The 20,740-nt window shown below is 48.1% G+C and overlaps 1 pseudogene; it reads right to left on the reverse strand.

Moving 5' to 3' along the window:
- Nucleotides 1-9,691: 9,691 nt before the first annotated feature.
- LOC142257567 (uncharacterized) lies at nt 9,692-20,355 on the reverse strand (annotated as a pseudogene).
- Nucleotides 20,356-20,740: the final 385 nt, after the last annotated feature.

The following is a 20,740-nucleotide window of genomic DNA, read 5'->3' on the forward strand; positions in this document are numbered from 1 at the left end:
TTTGCAGACACGGTGTTTCGGGGTGCTTGCCCCTCGTCAGTGCAAAGTATGGGGGGTGTCTGATCTGGTCATTTTTTTTCTTCTGCAAATTTTTTTTTTTTTCTCTTCGACTTTATCTATGTCTGGCCACAAGGGACAAATCTATTATAATAAGTTAGCACTATGGTTTAATACATCCCTAAATAGGGCTAATAATGCTACGAACTCTATGGGAAAAATAATAAATATAACAAATTGGTACTGCAGTGTACTACATCCCCGCAAAGGGCGTATAATGTTATAAATTCCATAAAAAAACTTTTTCCTACAGTGAGAATAATTATTATAGAAAAAAAGAGATTTCCAGCATCGGAGAAACGGAGAGATGTATTAAAACTAAAACATTTATTTAGTCCATTAAAAGCAGGATACCACACACGAGGGCATAGGGGCACACAGTGAGAGACGCGGGGATGGTCCTTGTCCCACACGTTTCAACCTTACGGTCTTAATCATGGAATGAGTAGTATTTCCAAGAGGCAAGTATTTGATACAAATCCAAAAAGGCGTCATAGGGAGGAATCATTGTGCTAATTAAAAAACAATTATTCACAACCTGTGCACATGTTGAAAGACATATCAAACACACCAAAAATCCACATTTGTGACTTAAAAACAGGAATATCACAGAAAAAGACACAGACTGTGAAAAATACATAGAAACACATAAATATATTGATAGTGTATCATAAGTAAAACTATAGAATCCATGTATATAGTAGTAAAGAAGCAAAAAGGAAAAATTAAATAATTGTATAAATTGATCTTTGAGAGATACAGGAATTTTGATTGGAAAGCGGTGGATAAGTTGTCAGGAGAAAGGATTATTATGATAAAATCTATATAATAAAGATCCTTCAGATGTTGTGTACCCCATCATAAATATTTTATAGGTGGAAACTGACATATTAATGAAATAAGTGTCAGTGTATTAAGTGTGTAATAAACATGAATCATAGGGGATAAGTGCTGTAAATATTGCACAAGTTTATTATATTTTCTAGGTTTTTTTGTATATTTTTCTTTTCTTTTTCTATTCCTTTTTCCTTTCCTTTCTCATTTCTTTCCCTCTACTCTACTTATCATTTCGAAGTGAGGGGAATCCCATCCTGAAATTTGTTGTGTGAACTATCAAAGAATTAATATATTAGATAACAACGCATTGAAAAAATTGCAAGTGCGATTCCATGATGACGGACATAAGTGAGCATCACATATTAAATGCTGCGTCGAGTCATGGGTAGCTACCAAAAAAAGCCGCAGCAGTAACATAATACATATTGTTAACAATTACAGTTAGGTCCAGAAATATTTGGACAGTGACACAATTTTCGCGAGTTGGGCTCTGCATGCCACCACATTGGATTTGAAATGAAACCTCTACAACAGAATTCAAGTGCAGATTGTAACGTTTAATTTGAAGGTTTGAACAAAAATATCTGATAGAAATTGTAGGAATTGTACACATTTCTTTACAAACACTCCACATTTTAGGAGGTCAAAAGTAATTGGACAAATAAACCAAACCCAAACGAAATATTTTTATTTTCAATATTTTGTTGCGAATCCTTTGGAGGCAATCACTGCCTTAAGTCTGGAACCCATGGACATCACCAAACGCTGGGTTTCCTCCTTCTTAATGCTTTGCCAGGCCTTTACAGCCGCAGCCTTCAGGTCTTGCTTGTTTGTGGGTCTTTCCGTCTTAAGTCTGGATTTGAGCAAGAGAAATGCATGCTCAATTGGGTTAAGATCTGGTGATTGACTTGGCCATTGCAGAAGGTTCCACTTTTTTGCACTCATGAACTCCTGGGTAGCTTTGGCTGTATGCTTGGGGTCATTGTCCATCTGTACTATGAAGCGCCGTCCGATCAACTTTGCGGCATTTGGCTGAATCTGGGCTGAAAGTATATCCCGGTACACTTCAGAATTCATCCGGCTACTCTTGTCTGCTGTTATGTCATCAATAAACACAAGTGACCCAGTGCTATTGAAAGCCATGCATGCCCATGCCATCACGTTGCCTCCACCATGTTTTACAGAGGATGTGGTGTGCCTTGGATCATGTGCCGTTCCCTTTCTTCTCCAAACTTTTTTCTTCCCATCATTCTGGTACAGGTTGATCTTTGTCTCATCTGTCCATAGAATACTTTTCCAGAACTGAGCTGGCTTCATGAGGTGTTTTTCAGCAAATTTAACTCTGGCCTGTCTATTTTTGGAATTGATGAATGGTTTGCATCTAGATGTGAACCCTTTGTATTTACTTTCATGGAGTCTTCTCTTTACTGTTGACTTAGAGACAGATACACCTACTTCACTGAGAGTGTTCTGGACTTCAGTTGATGTTGTGAACGGGTTCTTCTTCACCAAAGAAAGTATGCGGCGATCATCCACCACTGTTGTCATCCGTGGACGCCCAGGCCTTTTTGAGTTCCCAAGCTCACCAGTCAATTCCTTTTTTCTCAGAATGTACCCGACTGTTGATTTTGCTACTCCAAGCATGTCTGCTATCTCTCTGATGGATTTTTTCTTTTTTTTCAGCCTAAGGATGTTCTGCTTCACCTCAATTGTGAGTTCCTTAGACTGCATGTTGTCTGGTCACAGCAACAGCTTCCAAATGCAAAACCACACACCTGTAATCAACCCCAGACCTTTTAACTACTTCATTGATTACAGGTTAACGAGGGAGACGCCTTCAGAGTTAATTGCAGCCCTTAGAGTCCCTTGTCCAATTACTTTTGGTCCCTTGAAAAAGAGGAGGCTATGCATTACAGAGCTATGATTCCTAAACCCTTTCTCCGATTTGGATGTGAAAACTCTCATATTGCAGCTGGGAGTGTGCACTTTCAGCCCATATTATATATATAATTGTATTTCTGAACATGTTTTTGTAAACAGCTAAAATAACAAAACTTGTGTCACTGTCCAAATATTTCTGGACCTAACTGTAAGTGTGTCCAGAATTTAGAATAAATTATTATAGTCCATGTGGCAACGCAGAGAAGGATTTAAAAATTACCCGATCAAAATAGAGGATTAATGATTAGCAAATCCATTGTGATAAGTTATCCTTTTATATTAGTCCTACTGTTTACCACTCTGTAAAAATGTTTTTAATTGTTTTTAATTTGTCACTCGTGTATTCTAACACACCCTATTTAAGAGACTATTATTCACGTCTCAGTGTGGACCCGTGAAAGCACCCCTAGAGGTGCGAAATAGTACCGTCGTCATCTGTGCTCCCTCCCCTCACCTCCCCTATGCCTGTTCACCTGTCTTGTGTGAAGCAAAATTAAAACTTCCCACACCGCAGAGTGCTGCCGATCTTGTTTTTTTGAAAAACTTACAAACCTCCTGATGGTCAGGCGTGACCCGCATCGTCACCTGGGTCCAAAACTGGGGCTAATTTTCAGCTAAAGGAGTAGCATCAATAACCCTCCTGAAACAGAGCCAAAAGAGCCGCATCATTCCACTCAGTAAGGACCGCCCACTTACAAAATTTCTGACAGTATATCTTGGCAGGTTCCTGATCCTGGATCAAAGGCAATAAAGATTTCTCGGCTTGATCAACAGCATTAGGCTCATCATATAACAACCCCAGAGATTGAAAAAAAAAATCCACATCAACAAGAGCAGGATCCCCAGGTGCCAGGGAAAAGGCCCAATCCTGGGGGTCACCATGCAGCAGAGCGATAACAATCTGAACCTGCTGCCCTGAAGACCCTGTTACGAATCGGCACCGCCATAGCCGCAAGCTGCCTGCTGCGGTTCCAGTTATGCCCAGGCGCCGGCTGCCATTTTTGGCTGTGCCTCGGGTTGTCCAGCTGGCTGTTTTCTCCTCCATGTCTAAGTGTGGAGAGGCGGCTAGTGCGCATGCGTGTGCCAATTTACCCCAGCCAGAGTCTAAGTCCAGTGTTTCGCCTAGTGAGCATGCTCAGCCTGATAGTGCCATTCCTGAGGCTAAGTCTTCGGTTCAGGCTAATGAACATGCTCCTACATTTAGTACGAAAACCCTCTTTGCACAGGTACTTGGACATCGTGCCATGTCTAAGTCCTGTGTTGTGCCTACTGAGCATGCTCAGGCAGATAGTCTGATTTCTGAGACTGTTGTTCAGGCTACTGAGCATGCTCAGTGCTCAGGCACATCAGAGGCTAGGTCCGGAAAGGACCTCAATGGGCATGTCCGTGAGGTGGCAGGCTCTGATAGGCCGACATACATCAGGTGTCCTGATGATGTGGTCACTTCGCACTGGCTCGCGGAGGCCCGCCCCTCTGACACAGAACCTCACCATTGGTCGTCAGATGATGACTGGTGAGGTGTTTTGGGTCGTGGCAGCCATGAGGTCATCAGTGACATGGTGGTTCCGGATAGGCCGCTAGTGATGTCGCTGATGACATGGCACTCCGCTATTGGACCCTGGAGGTACTATTGTGGTCCACTTTGGGTTTGGGGCTGACCCAGGTTATAAAAGGGGCTGGAGACATCATGGAAGTGCGCAGTCTTCTCATATGTTTGTTGTGAGCACACTTCCATGTATAGAGCCCATTGCGGCATAAGCCTTTGTTTGGAAGCGGTAGGTAGGGTTAGGCGTCCGGTGCTTGTCACTCCAAGACACCCGTGGCTCAGCACGTTAGGGTCAGGCACCGGGCTTCCACTGGCTACTGTCCAGTTCTGCTTGTTAGCCCTGTGGAGTTAACTGGGATGCGGCTGCTGCTCCACCTGTCCGGTTGTGTCCCCTACGCACATTGACAGCGTACCCCAGGACTCCTGTGGTGTTAACAGGGAGTTCCTGGGCTGGGTGTGTGGACCTTGTTCCCCTCGTACCAGCCACCTGGCCTGACGTGTCCTGTACACACGTGGCCAACACGGCGCTTTTGCGGCGGTCTTCCAGTCAACGCTACTTGGTCACCACCCGGCCTGACGTGTTTCCTGCACACGTGGTCGGTGTAGCACCATAGATACACTGAAAGGCTAACTGGGTTGTCATCCGGTCTGACGTGTCCCTACACACGTGACCGGTTCCAGGTCTCCTGGGTTATCTCAGAGTCACCCAGCTCTGTATTCTCTGCCTAACCTTCGTGTTGCCAGCAGCTCCTTTGTCATCTGGAGCACGGTGGGCCCCGACTGGTCATTGGGATATTTACCACCTTATCCTGATCTGCCAGTCCCTCCGTAACAGTAAGACTGCACCAGGGTCTGGCTGCCATGGCGAACATACAGCAGCTACGTCAGTTCATACAGCTTGAAGCCAGAGTTAGGTCTCTGGAGCAGTTTGCCCTTGCTGCTGATATGGATGATGTGGTGGCTCGAGCGGCCGCAATGGTGTCTGCCACCAAGCCCACTCCGCACCTCCCTCACCTCTCGCTGCCCAACAACTTTTCACGGGACAGCAAGGTATGTAGGGGATTGGTGAACCAGTGCTCAGTCCATCTGCAGCTGCTGGCTGCACGGTTCCCTACAGAGAGGTTCAAGGTGGGGTTTCTCATCTCCTTGCTTTCTGATAGAGCACTGGAGTGGGCAACACCATTGTTGGAGAGGAATGACCCCATAGTTCAGGACTCTGATGAGTTCTTGGAGTCCATACGGTAAGTGTTCCTGGGGCCTAAGGTCACTCTCGACTCGGCCCTACAGCTCCTGACTTTGGAGCAGGGGCATACCTCTTCGAGTCAATATGCTGTGAGTTTCAGGACACTTGCTGGAGAACTGGGGTGGCCAGAGAGGACCCTCATTCCACTTTTTTGGAAGGGGTTGGCCTCGCATGTGAAGGATTTGTAAGCGTCGCGCGAGGTACCAACTATCCTTGAGGGCTTCATGAGTCTGGCTACCCGCATTGACCTGCGGACCTCCGAACGTCAGCTGGAGCGCAGGTCAGAGGGTCGTTCAGCCACTGTAGTGGTCTTTCCCACTGCACCTCCCTTAGAGGACGTCTCTGTCCCTATGGACATCTCTAGGGTTGGTGCTGCTAGGTCATCGAGTCGCAAGGGTACTTCCTGTTTCGCTTGTGGGCGGTATGGTCATTATGCCAACTGTTGCCCAAAGCGTCAGGTTAAGCGACCGCGATCGGTGACTATAGCTGGTGATAGACTGGACCAGGTGTCATCCACTAGGGTGACGTTTCCTGTGTCCATTTCCTTTAAGGAGTCAACCTGGTCCTCAAGGGCACGTGTGGACAGAGGGGCTGGATATAGCTTTATCTCTTCCTCTTTTGCCCAGCGGCATGCCATCCCGCTGTTGCAAATGTCAAGGCCAGTGAGTGTCCATGTGGTGGATGGGTCTTTTTTTCCCAAGGTGATTTACCACCGGACGGTGCCCATTACCCTAGCTATGTCATCTGGACATAGGGAGACCATTTCGTTCCTGGTTCTCCCTAAGGGTGCAGATGATATTCTGCTGGGCATGCCTTGGCTGAAGCGGCATTCCCCACATATCGGGTGGTGGTCTGGGGAGATTGTGCGGTGGGGCGAGTTTTTTAGCTCCCACTGCTTATCTCCACCTCCTGCCCAAGGCACAGTGGTACCTATGGCGACTACAGACCATCCGAGTGGGGGGGGGTACTGTTACGAATCAGCGCCGCCATAGCCACAAGCAGCCTGATATGGTCCCAGTTATGCCCAGGCGCCGCCTGCCGTTTTTGGCCGTGCCTCGGGTCGTCCAGCTGGCTGCTTTCTCCTCCACGTCTAAGTGTGGAGAGGAGGCTGATGCGCATGCGTGTGCCAATTTACCCCAGCCAGAGCCTAAGTCCAGTGTTTCGCCTAGTGAGCATGCTCAGGCTGATAGTGCCATTCCTGAGGCTAAGTCTTCGGTTCAGGCTACTGAACATGCTCCTACATTTAGTACGAAAAGCCTCTTTGCACAGGTATTTGGACATCGGGCCGTGTCTAAGTCCTGTGTTGTGCCTACTGAGCATGCTCAGGCAGATAGTCTGATTTCTGAGACTGTTGTTCAGGCTACTGAGCATATGCTCAGGCACTTAGTGCATCATAGGCTAGATCCAGTAAGGTGAGGTGGCAGGCTCTGATAGGCCGACATACATCAGGTGTCCTGATGATGTGGCCACTCCGGACTGGCTCGTGGAGGCCCACCTCTATGACACGGCACCTCACCATTGATCGTCAGATGATGACTGGTGAGGTGTTTGGGGCGTGGCAGCCATGAGGTCATCAGTGACGTGGCAGTTCCGGATAGGCCACTGGTGATGTCGCTGATGACATGGCACTCCGTTACTGGACCCTGGAGGTGCCATAGTGGTCCACCCTGGGTTTGGGGCTGACCCAGGTTATAAAAGGGACTGGAGACAACATGGAGGTGTGCAGTCTTCTTATATGCTTGTTGTGAGCACACCTCCATGTATAGAGCCCATTGTGGCATAAGCCTTTGTTTGGAAGCAGTAGGTAGGGTTAGGCGTCAAGTGCTTGTCACGCCAAGATACTCGTGGCTCAGCACGTTAGGGTCAGGCGCCGAGCTTACACCTCCTACCGTCCAGTCCTGCTTGTGCAGCCTAGTGGAGTTAGCGGGGCTGTGGCTGCTGCGCCACCTGTCCGGTTGTGTTCCCTACGCACACGGACAGCATACCCTAGGACCCCTGTGGCGTTAACAGGGAGTTCCTGGGCTGGGTGTGTGGACCCTGTTCCCCTCATATCGGCCACCTGGCCTGACGTGTCCTGTACACACGTGGCCAGTTGAGAGCCCTGTTGGCCAGAAACGCTAATCGAGGGACCGCTCGGTCTGACGTGTCGTACACACGTGGCTGACAGAGTGCTTTCGCAGCGGTCTTCCAGTCAACGCTACCTGGTCACCACCCGGCCTGACGTTTTCCCTGCACACGTGGTCGGTGTAGCGCCATAGGTACACTGAAACTCTAACTGGGTTGTCGTCCTATGTGACCGGTTCCCAGGTCTCCTGGGTTTTTTTAGAGCCACCCAGCTCTGTATTCTCCGCCTAACCTTCGTGTTGCCAGCAGCTCCTTTGTCATCTGGAGCACGGTGGGCCCCGACTGGTGATTGGGATATTTATTACCTTATCCTGTTCTGCCAGTCCCGCCGTAACAGATCCTGAGGACTTTGGTTTCAAGGCAAAAAATAACTTACAATTGTTTTTAAAGTTCAAAAATTTAGACTGATCCCCAGAAAACAAATCAGGGACAGGAATCTTAGGTTCTAATGCAAATGTCTGAGCCAGATAATCGGATATATCCTTAACTTGAGAAGTAAGCTGATCGACTCGTCCAGCTAAGTGTGTAACATCCATTGCAGCACAAGATCCTTAATGGTACCCAGAAATATAGAGGAAAAAACACACAACAAAAAAAAAATTCTGACACTTTTTTTTCCTTCTTTTGAGCACCCTGGAATCTAGGTTAGGCCGGTGCTACTGTTATGATTCAGGGACCGAGGAGGATCAAAAAATGCAGAATCCCAGATAGTAACAGAGTGGCTGGAACCTTAACGGATTGCAGACCTAATCCTGACACACAACTAGAAGTAGCCATGGGACGAGCCTACGATGACCTAATCGTCTCAACACAGCTGGAGAACTAAATATTCTCACAGATAGAAATATAAGAAAGCTAATCTGCCTCGGAGCAGTCCCCAAAGATAGATAGATAGCCCCCCACATGTAAAGGCTACGGTGGTATAGAATAACACAATACAAAGCCAGAAAAGACAGATTCAGCAAAGGTGAGGCCCAAACTATCTTTATAGAAAAGGATAGGAATGAGCACTGTCTGCAACCATAAAAAAAACCTTAATAAATACCAGCCCTTCTGATATGGAAAAATTCTGAGGTCACACAACCTCTCCCCCACTGAATCAGCACTCAAATGTTACTGGGATCCAAAAACACTAATAAAGATGAGGGACTGAATTAATACCAAGCATGACAAACACAATACCTTGGAGAATCATTTAGCTAAGTATACAGACACTCCCAGCAGGGAATGATCCCATTCCACCAAGAACTCCACACAGACAAAATAGGAATCAAGCATTAGTATTAAGCAGAAAAAAAACAACAAGAAAGTGGAAAACACAAAGACCACTTATCTCAGAGGAGTTCTGGCTGTGAGCAGGGCTGGTTACAGAATGTCCTTAGCACACAAGACCATTGAGCACCGGCAAGTAACAGGAGAAAACTACTCAGATATATAGTCCGAGTCTGACCCTGATTGCCAGTGCTCTGCAGGTGTGTGACTTTCATTCCACAAATCAACTGCACCGCCAGTACTGACCACAAGAGGGAGCCCCACACTGGAAAACGTATTCACAACAGGCAGCACTCCTGGGCTGCAACCAAGCAAAGTTAGTACACCGCAATTTTTGTATGCAGCAAACAAATAACATTCTTCCCTTTATGGGAGGCATCGCCAATAAACAGTTTCAAACATTTTTAACAGTTACCGGTTAACAGTAACATCATGCAATATACATCAACATTTGCACATGAAAAACAACTATTCTTTCTTAGCAGCTGGTGGTGGTGCCAGAGGGCACTCAACGGACATCCACGAGCAAAGTGTCTAACCTTGCCACAGCGCCAGCAGATCGGCTGCCTATCAGCATCATAATGGTCAGGAAGCGGTGGCAACAGGGCTCTCGAGCGCTGCTGCCAGGGGAGGTCCTCAGCACTGGAAGCCAGTTCAAAGGTTACGGGTGACTAAGTCCCTTGCTTAGGTTGCACTGCTTTGGTCAAGTTAGCCATACCTTTAATCAATTCTAGCATGTGGAGCTGCAGTTCATCCATGGAGTTCTGACTCTCAGTTTGTTTCTTGGCTCCCACCTGAACTTGTGTAGTCGGTAGCAATCCCGGTTGCTTTAGCACTACGCTGCCGTGATCTGGTTCACGCAGCGCTCGGATGGCCCGGTCTTTGAACTCCCCAAAGCTGAGATCAGGGGTTTTCATGGCTATGATGCGCATCTGGGTCCGGTGGGCATTGGACAAAAGCCCCTTGATGAACTGATCAGTTAATTGGCGATCCTCATCTTTCACTTTCCCCTTGCCGAACAGCACTCATCGCCTCCTGAAGATTTAAAGCATAGTCCCGAATACTATTGTGCACCTTTTGCTTGTATCTGTAAAACCGCATTTTTATCTCAGCAGCTCTATGGGTATCAAAGGTTTCCTTGAGTTTAGCCAAAATGTCCTTTGCCACTCTTATCAGTCTCCGGACTGGCTGCCCCAGTCAATTGACCAATAAGGGTTCTGGCTTACTGGTCCTCCGACATAAGGTACACCCTGAATAAACTGTAAAATCTTTCCTTGAAGTCAACCAGGGTATATGCATCCCTGGAATACTGGGGGAGCCACACTGCCCCTGGAAGATATGGCATGGTAAATGGCAGCACCGGAGCTGTGGTCAATGCTGCAGGTCCGGCCACTTGAATGGCTTGGTCTCTTTCATCCCTAGACATGTCTGGGCTCTGTTTGGTGCTCTTTTCAGGCTCCACCCACGCTTTTTCGCTCTTTTTGGGTATCGCCTATGATGACCCGCCACCTTTTTTTGCTGCACGGAATGACTAATGGCGACTGTCCTTTCAATAAATCTAGTTTTAGTACAGTCCAATAAGGCGCACAGTACCCGGGGCACGTTATCCTGTTCATGACACCAAAATGTAGAACCCATAGGGCAGGGGGTCCAGGTCGGATCTCGTACCTGTTTTACTTGTCACAGGGCCACCGCGGAGGTCTGGGATGCTGCGGTGGCCTGCCCAGTTTCGTGCCCCGAGGTGTACACCAATAGAAGGGGGAGAATGAGGTGGAGGTTAGGAATATCGTGATGCCACCTTCAGTACGCGGCCAGGGAATAGCCGTTGTTGCTCTCGCCGTCCTTTGGGGTTGATGTTAGTAGCAGCCGGGATGGTATTGCTCCCCACAGGTGGAGTGAGCTTCGTGGAGGATGATGAGGGGAGTAGTAATGGTGGTGGTGGCCGTGGGCACCTATCCACGGGGCACCGGCGCCGGTAATTAGAGTCCAAGTCGGCTGCTGCGGTTCCAGGTGTCTTTACTCACAGTTCTTTAAGGAGCCTGGTTGCTGCTGCAGACGCACTGTTCACCGCTGTGATGTGTGATGCCCTGTCAACCTCGGATAAGTTGGAAGAAGCCACCAGTGTTTAGAAAGTGTTCATTGTAAGAGTTGCCCCTCCAGTAGTGAGGAACCCAGGCTGTGTGCCCCGCTCCAAGCCTAGGCCGTGAAAGAAGAACAAGAAGGTAGTGGTGTTGTGTCGCCAGAACTGATGTCCCGGGTAGACTGACTATGGTGTGTGTAATGTTACTCCTACTTCTACCCCAAGTGGAACCCGCCCCCAGGTGGTTATCCTAGTGACCGGGAAATTCCCATGCTTCTTGATGGTCAACCCCCTGCCTACCCTAGTCCAGCTCCCCAGTGAGAAGGCTCCTAAACTGTATGTAAAGTGTGAATGTGGAACACCGGTGATTAACCCCCTCCTTACCCGAGGCGAATATCGCACATAAAATAAGATGCAATACTCTGTGGCGACTGGAGCCACATGGGCGCTATCATGTTAAACCCTTAACGACTACAGGCCATACTGGTATGTCCTAACCCATCAAGCTGTAATCACCTGCGGCTGCTGTGGGCAGCCGGCAATGATCCTGCACATGTCAGCTGATTTGAACAGCTGACATGTGTGCCTTGCAGGCACGGGTGGATTCGCGATCCACCCGCACCTGTTAACCCTTTAAATCGTGCTGTAAAAATGTGATAGCGTGATTTAAATTTCCGCCATGGTACACGTTCACTCACCCACCGCCATCGGACGTCACGTGATGTGATCACGTGGAGCCGATGGTTGCCATTGTAGCACAGAGTCATGTGATGACTCCTGTAGCTATCATGACTTACTTCCTCTAACAGCCGGGCGAGTGCTGCCTCTTACAATTTTTCCGCACTTGGAAGTTTTTTGCCATTTTCTAATACACTATATGGTAAAACGTATAATTTCAATTATAAGTACAACTTGTCCAGCAAAAAACAAGCCCTCATATGGCAAGATTGACAGAAAAATAAAAGATTTACGACTCTCGGAAGAAGGGGAGCAAAAAAACCCCCAAAAACGGAAAATTGGCTGGGGGGGTGAAGGGGTGGGATGGTACAAAACTCCTCTTGGCCTTAGAGCTCCTGAACGTCAGTTTGTACCTCACACACAAGTGAGTACCAAGTCAAATCACAAGGCTTCAATGGTATCCTGATAAAATAAAAAAAATATAAATCAATCTCAACATCCTGACTTGAAATCCTTGATACTAAAGGCTTTTGAAAAAGGGTCAACAAAACCTAATAGTCATGGAACATTTCCCGACTCCAACAGTGAATCATTTTCATAAGTAAGGTAGTGTAAACCAAAAGATATCCATGTGGTGTGCAAAGATCCTGCATGTGCCCTTCAATCTCCCATTCCTGGAAGCTCCTGTCCCTTCAAGAGAACATCTAAAATTGGATACGTCCTCACTTCTAACTCAATAAACCATGCAGTAAAATGGTCTGCCGCATTGCTATATGGTTCGACCTTATAAGACCAATGGCAGGATCACCTGCCAAATCTGCAGATACATTAGTAAATTTGTGTTTCCCCCCCTGCTTAATAGTAGGAATTTGTGAGTGACACAAATTTCATCTAATCAGATATTCATGTGTGAGATAGGTGTAGCATGGTTACCTAAATTTGCTTACAAAAATGTCCCCCCTTTCTAATTTCTGTAGGTCAGAATATTCAATGAACCTACACTGCCTCCCCAGGGGAAATTAGGTATTACAAAGAGCACATTCATGTCAATGGGTTGTATTTAAAATGACAGAAGACCACCAAATATTAATTTTCTGGAGAACAGGTTCTCCAGAAAGAGAAAGACACACTGTCATAAGTGTGTCACGTCCGAAGGTTACATCTTGTGCTGGAGCGCGTTTACTTTTGACGCTGAAAGGGTTAAGGACTCTTTATTTTCTGGCTCAGATTCATTATAGCCTTAATCACAGATGTGGCATCTTGTCATCGCACTTTTCCGCTATATTTACCCACTCCTGGCTTTACTTCATTTCGGTGATATAATCTCTTTACTAACTACTTTGAAGGAGCCTGTCTGTGGAGTAGCTGACATGTCTTTTCAGTTGCAGTTGTGAAGTTCTTGCTGAGGAAACTTAGGAGTATTTTTTTTGTGACCCTCCCCACCCCATTTGTCTTACTTTCCTTGTGTTGTATATCGTAGTAGTGGAACCAGTGTCTTACTGATCTGCTCACTAGTAGGGTTCAGGGTCAGCGAGGGCCTAGGCATGTGATGGCGCATAGGGAAGGACCCGTCTAAAGATGTTAACCTCTTCATGATTTGTATATGTATGTCCTAGGTCGCCTCCCTCGGTTACCATAGGCTCCTGCAGCGAGCCTGCTGTAACCCTTGCACATGTCTGCTGATCTGATCAGCACACATGTGCGGCTAACAGCCGAAGGTGGATCTCCGATGTTAACTCCTTAGATCACATTGTCAAACTATTCTGACAGAGCGATTTAATTGCGCCATTTCCCGCTGCCATTAGTGGCCCCATGAAGTGATCACGGGGAAACAAAGGGATTGGCATGGCAGCGTAGGGTCAGATGATGATGTATTTCCTTTGAATGCTGGCAGAGCGGTGGTACTCACAGGAACACAGCATTTGTGCCAATCAAAGTGACGCTGACGTGATCGGAGTGTGCAGGCATAAAGTCCCCTAGGGGGACTAGTAAAATTAATAAAAAATGTAAAAATATAAAACATATTTGGTATCGCTGAATTCAGAAACATCCAATGTATCAAAATATGAAATCAATTAATCTGATCAGTACACGTCATAGTGAGGGAAAAATTCTAAACTCCAAAATTACTTTTTTTTTTCGATGGCCGCAACATTGCATTAAAATGTAATAATAGGAGATCAAAACATCGCATCTACCCAAAAAGGTAAAATTAAAAACACCTGGTGAAGCCGCAAAAATAAGCCATCACTCAGCCCCAGATCCCAAAAAATTAGAACGCTATGGGTCGCGGAAAATGGTGACAAACCGTAATTTTTTTTTGGGACAAACTTATGAATTATTTTTCACCTCTTAGATAAAAGTAAAATTGTACATGTTTGATATTTATGAATTCGTACTGACCTGGGGAATCATGATGCCTGGTCAGTTTCACATACAGTGTGTCCACCCATTTCCTGTCCACCGCCATTAACTTGAGAACGGCGGCAGCTATAGGCATAGAAGTGGTGTCTAGGTATAGTAAAGTAGCCATGCGCTACGCAATGAAACCACCTATTGCGCCATCTGGTGGAAAACAACGGAGTTAGCATTTTTATATCAAACGGAACAAGATATAGAAAAAAAGTGAATTACAAAGTTGTAGGGCATCATCAATTCAATACGAATCAACACCTTGCATACAGAAATGCTGTGATTAGAACATGTATGTCATGAACAGCCAGGGGAGTCACTCCGATATCCCACCGCTGACACCAATTTGTCATTAACAGCCGGGGGAGTCACTCAGATATCCTGCAGCTGTTCACTGATTTGTCACAAACACGACCATTCTTTAGCGCCCCTCTTGCCGGCAGGCCACTTTTGGTACTGCACGACAATGAACAGAATGAGGCTGCTGAGATAATAATGCCAAATATTGGAGGTCTCACAGCAAGGGTAAATGTATATATCACCGATTCCCGCTAATGGAATATATATATACCTCGGTACCCTTAATGATAGCACCCAATAATTATATGCAAATAATAATTATGCTGCCACCACCGGACGTTTCACAGGCAGTCCGGGTACCCGTAACAGATAGCATAAGGCCCTTCGGGCTTTTGGATTCGTATATAAAGCATGAGGAAAGAAACTATTACATTTTATATATTTAATCCAAAATAGAAGGCAGTCTTTATAAAAATATACAAGAATTTACAAAAGGGAACAATACAAATACAGTATAGACAGTTACATAAAAATAAAAGGTATAACCGTGAAATGTACTAAACTCGTGCCATAGAAGTGACATCCGAACTTAGGGAGGGAAGGTCTCCAAGAGAAGAAGATGGTAGAAAAACGGCCAGCATCACCTCTTACTGATGCCTTCCAATACTGACTGCCCCCATCAAGGAGCTAGTTGCTCTTATGCCCTCAGGTAACCCCCCCTCTCTGTGACCTCATTTTACAGTCTCTTGTGGGCTGCGCCGAGATTGTCACAAAGTTCTTTAATTCTAGCTTTTTACATATCTTTGCCCCTGGCCACACAGGTGAAAGATATCAGCGTCATATTTTATATTTTGATTTTACATTTACATAGATACCAAACACAACACATCTAGCATGATTTTACTGGCCAATACTTATTTGTTGCGCTACCAGCGATCTTCCAGTGAAGCTAAACAGTGCACTGTGTTCAGCGCTCCACAGGGATTCTAGCAATATGCTTTTAATTTTTCTAGTATTAACGTAGCGCTTAAAAACTGTTTTAGAAGATTGTCCCTCCAACAGAACAAAGAAAAAAATGTCTTTTCTATGCATCCTTTGGCTGCAGCTCTACCATCACCCAAAGTCATAAATATCTAAACTTTCAGGCCGATCAGATAATCGTCATGACGATCTGTGGCTGATGGCAAAGGACCCTTCAAGAGTTGTACATGACACCTCCCCCCTTTGAGGTAGCATGGGAGATTGATTTGCCGATCGTCTCCTAAGCCTACCTTGCTGGCATCCCCCTGCCGGGACAGCCCGTCATCGTTGCCATGCTCAACACCCTTCTTGTGTTGAATGGTAAAATCATATTGCTGTAGTGCCAAGCTCCACCACAGTAGCTTACCATTGTCCCCGGCCACCCGTGTCGCCAGCTGAGAGGGTTGTAATCTGTTACTATGGTGAAGTTGCGTCCATATAGGTAGGGCTGCAGTTTCCGCAGGGCCCACACTATAGCGAGGCACTCCTTCTCCACAGTGGCATAGGCCACTTCCCGGGATAAGAGCTTGCAGCTGAGAAACACCACCGGATGCTCTTCTCCCTCCCCATTTACCTGGCTGAGTAACGCACCCAGGCAAAATGCACTGGCATCTGTCTGAACTATGAACCGTCAGGTGAAGTCTGGGGCTTGTAAGATTGGGGAACTGGCGAGGGCAGCTTTCATTGCTCTGAAGGACCGTTCACAGTCATCTGTCCAGGCGACTACTTAGCTACGGTAGCTTCTTTTTGGTGAGGTCTGTCAACGGCTTAGCAAGAGCACTATAGTTAGGAACGAACTTCCTATAGTACCCTGTCGTACCCAAGAAGGACATCACCTGCTTCTTTGACTTGGGGGTAGGCCAGGAGGTGATGGCATCAACCTTCCCTGGCTCTGGTTTCAGGGTCCCGCCACCCACTCGGTGTCCGAGGTACTGTACCTCCGTCATGCCGATCTGACACTTCCCTGGCTTTATAGTCAGACCAGCGCTTTGGATCCGCCTGAGCACCTGCTCCAGGTGCCCCAGGTGTTCCTCCCAAGTGGGACTAAAGATGGCAATGTCATCCAGGTAAGCGACTGAAAACCCTCCTAGTCCCTCAAGCAGCTGGTCGACCAATCGCTGGAAAGTGGCAGGAGCATTTCTCATGCCAAAGGGCATGACGAGGGATTCATACAATCCGAATGGGGTGATGAAGGCAGACCTTTCTTGTACTTCCTTGGACATAGGAATCTGCTAGTACCCTCGACTCAGGTCCATGATTGTCAGGTACTGGGCCCCAGCTAAGCAGTTCAGTAGCTCATCGATGCGTGGCATTGGGTACGCATCGGGTGCTGTGATTGCATTTAGCCTCCTTTAGTCCACACAAAACCAGGTTGTCTGGTCCTTTTTTGGAACCAAAACTACAGACGAGACCCATGCACTTTTGGACCTCTGGATCACCCCCAGGACTTGCATTTCATCGATCTCCCTTTTTATGTCCTTATGTACCTCTAGGGAGACACGGTATGGGGGTTGACGGACAGGGGAATGACTCCCTGTGTCCACCTGGTGGGTGGCTAGGAATGTCTTCCCTGGGACATTCGTGAAGGTCATCAGGTAGGGCCGGAATACCTCCCGCAGCTGGGACCTTTAATCCATGGATAGCTGTGGGTTGAATGCCGCCTCCTCGATAGACCCTCCATCCCAGGCCGAGGCGAGCAACTCCACCAAGACTTCACTTTCACCTTCCTCGAGAAGGCTACACACATGAAGGACAAAGGCTTCCCTGTCATGATGAGCTTTCATCATGTTGACATGGAAGACCTTTTGCCTCTTCCTGGCATGGTCGATAGTAACCTCGTAGTTTACATCATTGAGGCGCTGATGCACAAGGTATGGACCCTCCCAGGCTGCCTGAAGCTTGTTCTGGGTCATTGGGACTAGGACCCACACCTTCTGACCCACTTCGTACACCCGCTCTTGAGCGTGTTGGTCGTACCATAGCTTCTGGCTGGCCTGGGCTTGCACCATATTCTCATGCACCAGCCGTGTCATTGACTGCATTTTGTCAAGGAGCCGAATGACATACTCCAAAACGGACACTTCTGGGGAGTTCAGTTCCTCTTTGCAGGATTCCCTTACCAGACCAAGAGGCCCCCAGACTCGTCTGCCATACAGGAGCTCAAAGGGGGAAAACCCCATTGAGGCCTGTGGTACCTCTCGATAAGCAAACAGCAGGTGTGAGAGATACCACTCCCAGTCACGTCCATGTGACTCAACCAGCATCTTAAGCATCTGCTTAAGCGTACCATTAAATCGCTCACACAAACCATTGGTCTGTGGGTGATAGGCGCTGGTTACCAGATGCTGCACCTCCATTTTCTTACAGAAAGCCTCCATTAGACGAGATATGAGCTGAGTCCCCTGGTCGGTAGGCATCTCCCTGGGAAATCCTACTCAGGAGAATATGGCCAGGAGGGCATCTGCCACCTTATTGGCCCTAACTGAGAACAGAGCCACTGCCTCCGGATACCGGGTAGCATAGTCTACCACAGTAAGGATGAAACGTTTTCCAGAGCTACTGTGGACGGCCAGAGCCCCGACGATGTCCACAGCGATCCTCTGGAAAGGCTCCTCTATCACCGGCAAAGAGATCAGGGGAGCTTTGGGAGCAGGTCCTGACTTTCTCACTCTTTGACACGTGATACAGGAGCGGCAGTAATTGGCAACCTCTGTCCCCATTTTGGGCCAATAGAAGTGGTGAGACAGCCGGGCCTTGGTTTTGCTGACCGCCAAGTGTCCGGTGAGTGGCATCTCATTGGCAATCCGCAGCAACTCACCCCTAAGGTGGTGAGGCACCACCAGCTGTCTTTCTTTCAGCCACTCCTGTTGGGGGTTACAGTGAACAGTCTCCCGGTACAACCTCCCCTGGTCCCAGAATACCCTCTCCTTATCGGTCTCGGAGGTGGGCTTCTCTGCAAGGTCCCTTAACGTCTCTAGACTGACATCGGTTTGTAGAGCCACCTGGAACTCTTGGCTAGAGGCAGCCAAGAGTGACGTTAAGGTTCCAACTCACTGGGACGTGCTCTGAGTCCGTAACTAGTTCTGTTATCCCTCTGGGTGAAGAGGTGTCAGAAGGCATGGTTTCATTTGCGTTCTGGGCACTCTGACTGCGGGTGACAGCACCAATGAAGGCTGTCTCCCTGGGGGATAACAACTCATCCCCATCAGCCTGACAGGCTCTGGGTGCTACTTGCTCCTCAACCCATAATACCTTAGGAGCAGTGCCAATCCTGGGGCAGCTACCACCGGCCGTGTCAATGTCTGCTGTGACACTGGTCGGCTGCATTCGACCACCTTCCTCGTGGTTCTCATGTCTGCCTCCATCTCTGTCAGCACAGACACTTACCACCTTGGGGACATCCTCAGCCACGTCACCCTGCAGCGTGGCATGGCTGAGTTCCCCTGCACAAACCTCCACTTTATTACCATGCACAACATTTGTAATCACGTTTTGGATATCCAAATTCGGGTCACATGACTTATCAACAACATTTGTATCACATGACTTATCAACAACATTTGCATCACATGACTTATTGGATTGGAGAGGGTCATCAGGGACAAATTGTGCAACCAATCGTCCCAGATCAGTCCCCAATAAAACATTGGCTGGTAGATGTTTGGACACCCCCACTTCCCTCCACCCTCTCCCAGCACCCCAGTTGAGGGAAACCCGGGCAATTGGGAAACATTGGCGAACACCCCCAACCCCAGTGATCGTTAGGAGTTTTCCCAGGATAAAGTTTTCAGGAGGCACCAGTTCGGGGCGGATCAGGGTTCGGTCGGCTCCAGTGTCCTTGAGCCCCACAGTGAGGGTTCCGCCCACGGTGACGGAGTGTAGGTTTTCGCAGGCCCTCACACTCGCCTACCCCACCAAAAAGACAGCTGCACTAGGCCCTTGTGCCTTGGATGTGGGGTTCCTCTTCTGCCTCTCTGGGCAAGCGGAGCTGAGGTGTCCAGGCTGGTTGCAGGAAAAACACCTGCGAGTGTCAGAGGTGGGTCGGGCACTGGTGAATGACACAGGACCTACGGGAGGTCGGCTGGTAGGGGCAGGGGTGGTCGTAGTTGTCATCTTACCCTCTTTCCAGCTGGCGGTGGATGGCTTCCGCACCCCCGATGCACGGTTGGCCTCATAGGTATCCGCAATCTGTGCTGCTGTATTCTCATCCTTTGGTTCCCGGTCCATCACGAACTGTCGCAAGTCCGCAGGACACATGTGTAGGAATTGGTCCTTTACCATCAGGTCTGTTATCTGCTCACCAGTGGTGGCGGACAGTCCTTGGGCCCATTGGTTAAAGTTGGTCCGGAGCCCATCCACAACGTCTCTGTTGCTGTCGTGTGGTCCACGCTGGAGGGTGCGTAACTTTTTGCGGTACATCTCTGGAGTCAGCTGATACTTCCGTATTAGGGCCTGCTTTATGGCCTCATAGTCTCCATTCTGCTCTTGAGGGAGACTGGCAAATGTGTCCAGGGCCTTGCCTCGCAGCCCTGGGGTTAAGTATTGTTCCCATTGTGCTGAGGGCAACTGGTACTGCAAGCAAATCTTTTCAAATCCCCTCAGAAAGGTGTCCATGTCCCCGTCCTTTTCCATCACAGGAAAGTGCTCCGGTCGGGGCTTAAAGCTGCTGGCATTATTAGACTCACCGTTCAGTGAGCAAGATGTCTCCTGCCGGGCTTGGAGGACCTTCCATTCATGGTCTCTCTGGGCTTGGCGCTCTCGCTCTGCTCTCTGAGCCTCTCTCTCGGCTCTCTCAGCCTCTTGCTCGGTTCTCTCAGCCTCTCGCTGGGCCTCTCGCTCGGCTCTCTCAGCCTGGGCCTGGCGCTCAGCAAACTCACGCTCTGCTTGGCGTTCTTGTGGCACAAACTGTAGCCGTGCTCGAGAGTCACATTCTCCCAGTTGCTGCAGAATCATCGGCAAGTAAGAGTCCTTTCCACTCTGGGAGCTGGGGTTGCTGCCAGACCCCTAGGAATCAGACCGTCCTGGAGCTAGGTCCGTATCAAGGTCTACTGGTGCTTCGCTGGTCCCATGCTCTTGGGCCACATCACGCTGGTCTTTGAGATCATCCTCCACTAAGGCACAGATTAGCATCTCTTTGGTCTTACTGGACCCATCGAGGCCTCACTCCTCACACATTTGGATCAGCACAGCTTTCTCATGCTTCTTATAAGCAGCTGCCATTCTAGCAGTC

Source organism: Anomaloglossus baeobatrachus, chromosome 12 (genome assembly GCF_048569485.1).
Source record: "Anomaloglossus baeobatrachus isolate aAnoBae1 chromosome 12, aAnoBae1.hap1, whole genome shotgun sequence".
Classification (NCBI taxonomy): domain Eukaryota; kingdom Metazoa; phylum Chordata; class Amphibia; order Anura; family Aromobatidae; genus Anomaloglossus; species Anomaloglossus baeobatrachus.